Genomic DNA, 9279 nt, shown 5'->3' on the forward strand with positions numbered 1-9279 from the left:
TGGGAGTCAATTGAATCATGGGGGCAAGTCTTTCCCATGTTGTTCTCGCGATAGTGAATAAGTGTCACGAGATCTGATGGGTTTTTTTTCCTTTTCCCAAATGGCTGTTGAACTTATTTGCTTGATCAATAATGGTCCTGGCAAAAACGAGTTAACCAATGCTGAGACATTTGTAATGAAATACTAATTTTAAAAATCCATGACACCTTGATAGAAATTAGAGTTTACACAAACAAAAAAGGAACCTTCGGTAATACCAGCAGCTATCAAGTGAATGTACTGAGATCGACAGGGCAGCAAGAAGGCATTTGCACATTGATATCTGACAGCTGACCATACTTTCAGTCACCAGAATATCTTCTCTCCAGATTTAAAAAATAGTATGCTGATTTCTATAAGAAAGCTTTTTATTTCCGTACAAAAATCAAATAATGGCCAATGACTCACAACAGTGCAATAGGTAGAGGATTAAAAACTGCATCAAACAGGTGCTGAAAATAAATACTACCTAGGAGCAGGAGGAGAGCGCCCTCGGGTGGGGTTTGTTTTCGTTTCCTTGAGTGTGTGTGGGGTTTGTCTTCCGAGCCATGAGCCTGGCCTGTCTCGCGGTGCTATTCACTCTGACAGAGTGCACCTGCAGCACGTTGCCTCCAGAGCCCAGCCTCCCAGAAGCTTCAGAGCATCAGAGCATCAGTCTCATCGGATGGACCAGAAACAAGAAAATGGGGCGGGGTGAATCACAGCTATGATTCAAAGGAAAGGAATTTTTTTTATTATTGCTCAGTCTTGTCAATTGGGAACCCACCAGTAGGTTCACTGAGATGATATGGGTAATTTCAAACTTTTGTTTCAGAGCACATATATGGCTTATTCAGGCAAGAAGACATGTACATTCTAGCCCAAGCAAGCAATCGGAGTCATTCTGTTTTTAAGGAAGATCAGTCGTTTAAAAGATTTCTGGTTTGAGCAACATCCTCTGTGGATGCACCAGGCCAAGGTGACTACCTTCGACCAACCCAGTGGGAAGGCCTTTTCTGGTCCCCCCAGTGAGGAACCAGTGGGAATGGGCGGCCTCTCGGCTGGCCTGCGCTGCCGGGGGTGGGTGGGCAGACTCCACAGGCAGCCCGTCTGTGGCCAGATAGGCCGTCCTGGTGACTCGGGCTTATGGACTGTGGTTTAGAACTGAACTGCAGAAGGAGAGAGTTAGGAGGGCGGGCCAGGGAACACCCACCAGGTGCCGCTCTGACCAGTCAGAGAACCTGAGGCAGCTCCCCCATAGGGATCTGCACCAAGAAGGTGTTGAAGGCACAAGCAAGAGTGAAGGTACCAGAGATCACGGAGGGCGCAGCATTGACCTGGTGTGGTTCCCCTTTGAATGAGAAGGAGATCCTGATTCTGCTGCGATAAAAAAAGCAAAGAAAGACGATTTTTGATTTAAAAAGAAGCCGCTCAAGGGTTAAAATGGTTATTTCAAGTTAAGGAAGAAAATTAATACGCTGACACTATCTGGAAAACTCATCTGTCCCTAAAGCCCACAATGCATCCACTGCTTTGTCCTCCCATGGAACTTAAGCCTGATGTGAAGGAGTCAGACGTGTGACAGAGGAAGAGTGTGAGAAGAGAAGACACCTTTACAGAATGTACAGCGAGAGAGCCAGCCTGGCCCCCGGGTTACAATAAGATGCACGGGTCCTTTCAGTCTCGCGGACTCTGGACGGTGGCGCAGGCTGCTCAGATGGATGTCTCCTTACTGTCCCTGCTGGGCAATGGCTTCACAGGCTCCTTGCCTGCCTTTGGCTACTCTTTAGCTGCTATCGGCTCGAGGACGCCGTCTCTGGGCGGCTCGACAGCACCTGTGCGCCACTCGGGCTCCTCGTCCTCCTGCGCCTGCTGCTCGGCCGTGGCTGGCTGCATCTGGAGCAGCTGGAACTGCTCGATGATGGCCTCACGCTCCTTGTGAATTGCTTGATTCAAATGATCGTTCTTTATTTCCACCTCTTCGTTCTGTCTCTGTAAATCTTCCAGAGTGATCTGCGGCTCCTCCTCATCCTCACTGTCGCTCTTGGAGGAGTACTCCTCAGTCTTGCTTAAGCCCTGCTGCTGGCGACTCTGAATTTCCACAATCTCTTCTTTTTCTGAGGCAATCTGCTGGCACAGAAACTGCTCCATGGCCAGGACCTCCTCCTGTTCAGTCAGGATCTCTTTCTCCTGAACAAGGAGAATATTTATAACTTCTTCATTTTCATTCATTTCTTTTTTGGAAACAGCCTCTTTTGAAAGACTGGCTATCTCTTGTGCAATCTTGGTTTCACACTCCTGTCTTTCAGCTTCTCTCAGTTGTCTTTTGAGAGCTGTCAAAATTCTTTGGACTTCCCATAATCTTTCTTCTTCAGACAAATCCTTTATCCCACCCTGCGGATCTTGATGTAAACAATTCAAAAGCAACTCCTGTCTCCTGATCTCCTCCTCGTTGCCTGTCTGGGTCTCTGGCAGTGTGGGCATCGTGGCCATGTTAGACCATCGCCAAGGTTTCGTCACTTGTTTAGTACCACATTTCCAAAGAGTTCTTGCACATGTGTGAAAAACACATACAGGACTAGATTGCTGATCTGCACAGTTCGGCTGAGCACTACAGAAATGTTCTGTATATTCATTTTTGTTTCCAGTTCCTTTGCGATGACATGGCCCTTGTGCACAATGAGCCAAGAAATCAGAAGACAGTTACCTTCTGGCAGTTCTTTGAGTAAACGCTGGAATTCCTGCACTTTCTCAGTCTCCGTGGTCCTCCCACAAGCCTCTTCAAATCTGGGCATAAGCTCTTTGGTAAGCAAATTCTCTGGAAGGTCTCGCAAATACTGCCTCTGCAAACTGGCTACAGTGTGAGGCTCATATTCTTCCCAGTTTGTAGACTCCTCCTGGTCATAGGCTGCTTTTAGCTCATCCACCTTTGATTTAATTCCTGATACCCTATAGATGCCTTCGCACTTCATGCCATACTTCTCTACGTAATTCATGGAAAATGGCCGGCAGCCAAATGCCATCATGTACCATGGTCCTCTCTACTGCATCAGCCAAAGGAATTCCAAAAATGGGCTTGAGATTTGGAACATCAATCTGAGGCACCTCTGGCTCCTAAATTGGCTTTTTCTTTTTCTTCTTTTCTTTCCACTGTTTTAACAACATCAGTTGCTGTCAAGTTTTTGACTTTTTTTTTTTCTTTTACTTCTTCTCTTTATGTTTTTCTTCTTTGTGCTTTTCTTCTTTATGCTTTTCTTCTTTGGGTCTCTCTTTTATTTTGAAATCCTTCTCCTTCTTTTTAGAAAAGCTGGGATTCTTGAACACATGGATTCCCTTGGGCCTCTTCATTTTAGAAGGACTTTCTGCCTCATCTCCAGAGCTATCTTCATGAAAGGCTGCACAGCCTTCACTCCTCTTTTCCTTTTCCCTTTTTCTTAAAATCTCCTTTTTTCTTCCCATGGTCTTTCTCTTCATCGGACACTGTATCAGGAGGCTTGTGGAGGATGTCATGGGGAGGCGAGGGCTCGCCAGTGCAGTACGATCCAGGAAACTTAGTAAGGCTGATCTCTTCAGAGCTGGGGGTCTGGGTAAGCCCACTGCCATGCTCCAACCCGTGGTGTTCACTGGGGTTGCTGGTGGGGGGCAGGAAGCACTTGGTCATGCGATGTCCTGACTAGGAAGGGACGAGGTCTTCTCTGTTACCTATCCATTATGCCTGTGCCCGGCCACAGCCACCACCTCCTCATGCTCATGCTGCCACCACAGCCACTGGAGCCACCTTCTGCCTATCTGATGGTTTTACAAAGAGGAGTTCCCCTGCATAATTTTCTCTTTGCCTGCTGCCATCCATTGATGACGTGACTTGCTCCTCCTTGCCTTCCACCTTGATTGTGAGGCCTCCCTAGCCATGTGGAACTGTAAGTCCATTAAACCTCCTTCTTTTGTTAAATTGCCCAGTCTCAGGTATGTCTCTATCAGCAGCATGAAAACAAACTAATACATCTAATTTTACTTGTGATTTATTTGACCCATTGGTTATTTAAGTGTGTTATTTGATTTCCACATTATTTGTAAATTTCCCAGATTTCCTGCTGTTGTTACTTTATTAACAGGTTTAATTCAATTGTGGTTAAAGAACATACTTTGTATGATTTTAATTTTTAAAAATGTACTGGGGCTTATTTTACAGATTAGCCTATAGCATAAATATCAGGATAAATGTTCTATGTGTCCTTGAGAAGAATGTATATCCTACTGTTACTGGGTGGAGTGTTCTATAGATGTTTATTAGATCTGATTTTTACAGATGAGAAAAGTGAGATCCAAATGGGAGTAATGGACTAATTCAATGTCACATATCAAGCTGGTCAGGGGTCACATGAATTACTGAGGTGAATCATGTGAAACTGCCACTTGAGTATCAAAAACTGTTAAAAACCAACAAATTCTTATAGTTCAACATCAAAGAATCCACGCCTCCTGACTTTGAGTCCAGTGTTTTCATCACTGAACTGGTATCCTGTATTAGGGCAGGCTGTGCTGTGTAAATCATATGTCCTGAACTATCCTTGGCTTAAAACAATAGGTATCAACTACTTGCTCATCACATTCCATGAGGATAATGCAACTTTCCTCCAAATGGTGATGCAGGGATCACACCTGCTTTCATCTTGTGTGTCCGCCTTCTAGAACACGTGGCACACATCAGGGGAAGAAAACTTCAGGATCACAGGCATGTCCTTAAGCGTGAGCCCTAGGGGTGGCTTAGATCACATCCACGCACATCTCATTAGCCAGAACCCAGTCATGGGGCCCAAACCAACTCTGTGGGGTCACGTCACTTACAGCATAATTTTATATCCTTAGCCAATTCCATTGGAAATGCAGTCTGACTTGACAGTGGGAGGTGTCTGTGATCTCACCTCAAGAATTCAGCACTTTTAAAAATTTTCCCATTTTGGTAAGTTTTAAAATATATTTTCAGGAATTCAAAATGCAGGTCATAGCAGGGCATGGTGGCTCACTCCTGTAATCTAAGCCCTTGGGAGGCCGAGGCAGGAGGATGGCTGGAGGCCAGGAGTTCAAGGTCAGCCTGGGCAGCATAGCAAAACATCACCTCTAGTGAAAATAAAAATTAAATGTAGATATTGAAAATGTCTCTTGGGCTTAAAATATGAAATAATTTCTCTTGTTGATTTTTTCCAAATGTGCAGCCCTATTATGTTTTAGATAATTTAGAAGTTCTTAACAAGGCAAAACTGCTCCCCATTAAGACTGTAATAAACATACCAAAGGTTTCCAAGGGCTAGAGTACAGAATCGAACTTGTTTCATTCAGCCATCTCCTACTTAAAAACAAAAAGTCTTTGAACTGCATTGCCATCTATAAATAGGAAGGGGAAATCAGCTTGTGTGGGTTTGTAATCCCTGCCTCCAACTCTACGTCTACTGAAAAGGGCCCTCTGGCTGAACATTTCTCAGTTATGGTATAACACAGAGATGCCTGGCTGTGGACACTACAGTTCTCCTGCAACTTTACCCTGGACAGAGTCTCATTTCAACTCTGGTAAGCTTCTCATATACCCACCAAGGGAGCCAAATGGAACTTTTCAGTGTGCTCAGAGAAAGGAACCGAGATATGTATTCTCCGCAATTTTCGATTACATTTACTGCCAAGAGTGGCCAAGAAGTCATTTCCAAACCCATTTCTTAAAGGAACCCCAAGAAAGCCAGAGTGACTGGTAGCCACTCTGTATACTGAGAGGAGAGTTCAGGACTAAGAGGGCCAGGATTCTAGGAATTGTCCCCTCCTCTAGCTGACACGGAAACTGCAGGAGCTTCTCTGTGGCACAGCTAGGAGCTGGGGAAGAGGCTGGAGGGAAAACAATGTCAGATTCTAGCACCCAGCACTATAGGACCCTGAGTTCATACATGTTGAACCCAAAATGAAGAATAGCGGAGAAATTTATCAAATTGTCATAGAATGCTGAGGGGAACTGGCAAATCCCTACCTGTGTAGGAGATGGTTCTCCACATGACCCAATCCCTGTAAGAGATATTTTGGTTTTTCTAGATGCATCTGTTCTATTATTCCACTTTCAGAAAGGGCCTTGGTTTGGTTCAAAACAGAAATATTCAGTTCGTAGTAGGTGGGATAGGAGTAGGGGGTTCTTAAAGAACCTGGTATATTTTCCTTTTATTATTAAGAATTTGGGTTTCTTTGAGAACAGAAGTTCTCAATCATTTTGGCCTGAGAACCCATTTACACTCTTAAAAATTATCAAGGAACCCAAAGAGCTTTTGTTAATCTGGACTACATCCATCTATACTTATAACATGAGAATTAAAACTGCAAAATTAAAAACCTTTATTAATCCATTTTACAAAATGAATATTCCCATTATATGTTACTTTAGATAGCATACTTTAAGGAAAAATAGCTATATTTTTCAAAACAAAAATATGGCATTGTTTACCTTTTTGCAAATCTCTTTAATGTCTGGCTTAACAGAAGACAGCTGGAATCATACACTTCTCTCTGCACTCAATCTGTTGCAATATTTTGGTCAAAGAATATGAAGAAACTCCTTCCTCACACAGATAAGTAGAAAAAGGAAGAAATATTTTCATCTTTTAAGATAATTTGGGGGTATTTTGAGTTTCTACACCCAAACTCAACAAGTGGTATGTTTAAAGGTTAGTACAATGTGGAATCCAAAACCCTATCAGTGAATATTTTATATTTGGTGACATTAAAATTCATCAGTTTGGCATGTTTTCCAACACCAACAACCCTTTCTCTGATTCTCTACACACCAGTTGGCTGTCCTACAATTCAATTTAATCCTGACACTAGCTACCTGGAGTTACAGTCAGACCTCACAGGTTCAGGGCTCAGTCTCACAAGACTTCCCTCACTTCAGATGAAAGTTGCAAGAAGTGGGTCCCCAGATTACCCCACTTTTTTCCAGCTTGGCTATAAATCGGGGGTTCCATGACTCCCTCCCTCTTGTTTGGTAATTTGATAGAACAGCTCACAGAATTTGGGAAGACAGTTTATGTTCTACTATGTCCAGTTTATGTCCTGTTATAAAGGATACAACTCAGGTACAGTCAGATGGCAGAGATGCATGGGGCAAAGTAAGTAGAAAGGGTGCAGAGCTTCCATGCTCTCACTGGGCACACCATTCTCCCAGCACCTGAATGTGTTCACCAATCTGGAAACTCTCTGAATTCCGTGGTCTAGGGGTTTCCATGGAGGCTTTATCACGCAGACATGATCCATTATTTTTTTATTTTATTTTCTTTTTTTTTTTGAGACAGAGTCTCGCTTAGTCGCCCAGGCTGGAGTGCAGTGGCGCAATCTCGGCTCACTGCAAGCTCCGCCTCCCGGGTTCACGCCATTCTCCTGCCTCAGCCTCCCGAGTAGCTGGGACTACAGGCGCCCGCCGCCTCGCCCGGCTAATTTTTTGCATTTTTAGTAGAGACGGGGTTTCACCATGTTAGCCAGGATGGTCTCGACCTCCTGACCTCGTGATCCGCCCGCCTTGGCCTCCCAAAGTGCTGGGATTACAGGCGTGAGCCACCGCGCCCGGCCGACATGATCCATTATTAACTTCATCTCCAGCCCCTCTCGTTTCTCCAGAGGACGGGGTATAGGGCGGAAAATTGCAGGCTTCTATACAAGGCCTGGTTTTTCCAATGACCAGTCCCCATCTGAAAATATTTAGGGGCCCAGCAAGAGTTGCTTCATTAGAACAAAAGACATTCCTATCACCCAGGAAACTCCCAAGGGATTTAGATGCTTTATGTCAGTGTATTAGTCTGTTCTCACACTGCTATGAAAAAATGCCCAAGACTGGGTAATTCATAAAGAAAAAAGGTTTAATTGACTCACAGTTCTGCATGGCTGGGGAGGCCTCAGGAAACTTACAATCTTGTGGAAGGCACCTCCTCACAGGGCGGCAGGAGAGAGAATGAGTGCTGAGCAAAGGGGGAAGCCCTTTATAAAACCATCAGATCTTATGAGAACTCACTCACTATCAGGAGAACAGCAGCACGGAGGTAACTGCCCCTAGGATCCAATTACCTCCCACGGGGTCCCTCCCATGATACGTGGGGATGATGGGAACTACAGTTGAGATTTAGGTGGGGACACAGCCAAACTATATCAGTCAGGAACCAGGATCAAAGGCCAAATACGTATTTCTTATTACACTACAATTGGTTGATCACTATACAATATTCTTTTACAACTAGTTGTTAGTACTACTTCTGATCTCATCAGAAAAATCTTTAAATATTGGGAAGCTGTCAAACTTACAGTGATGGATCTGGGTTTTGCAAAATCTGAAAGCTCACTTGAAAGCTTGAATGTTATCACTGGCAATGTTTTTCTTGAAGTGACAAGCTCATGTCATTCATTTTGGAGGAAATGTCTGCCAAATGCCCAAATCTGACTCACTGCAGTTTGTCTGTCAGTTCTGCTTTCAAGTAAAAATGGTGGTCCATAAAAAAGAGCTGTAGCTTGTGCATTGCAGGCCATTGCACAAGAGCACAGCCTTCAGCAACCATCATCCTTGGAATGCAGCAGAAGTGTTTCTGTGCATTTCCCACCGTGTCCCGAGGGGCATGACTGCTTCACAGGGGACATTCTTCACTGACACTTTGTGTTTGCTTTTATTGCAACAGCACGGTGCTGAAGGATGCAGTTACTACTGATTCAGTGTTGTTCCGCCGCTGGGATTTGTGCTTACTTTTGAACAATCAGAGCAAATGTCTACATTGTAAAGGGGACAAATAATGTCCCAATACAACCATGAAAACAGTTTTGTCACTGCAGATCCTCCAAAAGGATGTTGGAGACGCCTAAAGATCCACTTTTTGGAGATCACTCTTTGAGAACTGCTATTTTAGAAACAATCCTCCTGCTATAAAGACTAAATATTTGGCTCACATGTGTAATCTCAGCACTTTGGGAGGCCAAGGTGGGCAGATCACTTGAGGTCAGGAGTTTGAGACCAGCTTGGCTAACATGGTGAAACCCCGTTTCTACTAAAAATACAAAAATTAGCCGGGCGTGGTGGCATGCACCTGTAATTCCAGCTGCTTGAGAGACTGAGACAGGAGAATCATTTGAACCAGGAGGCAGAGGTGCAGAGAGCTAGGATGGCATCATTGCACTCCAACCTGGGCGACAGAGTGAGATTCTGTCTCAAAAAAAAAAAAAAAAGACTAAATACTAATATTTTCCTAGAAGTTC

At 44.2% G+C, this 9279-nt stretch overlaps 1 pseudogene; it reads right to left on the minus strand.

Annotated features, from left to right (window-relative positions):
* Positions 1 to 1731: 1731 nt before the first annotated feature.
* Positions 1732 to 3679, minus strand: LOC112605122 (annotated as a pseudogene).
* Positions 3680 to 9279: the final 5600 nt, after the last annotated feature.

Source organism: Theropithecus gelada, chromosome 13 (assembly GCF_003255815.1).
Source record: "Theropithecus gelada isolate Dixy chromosome 13, Tgel_1.0, whole genome shotgun sequence".
NCBI classification, from domain to species: Eukaryota; Metazoa; Chordata; class Mammalia; order Primates; family Cercopithecidae; genus Theropithecus; species Theropithecus gelada.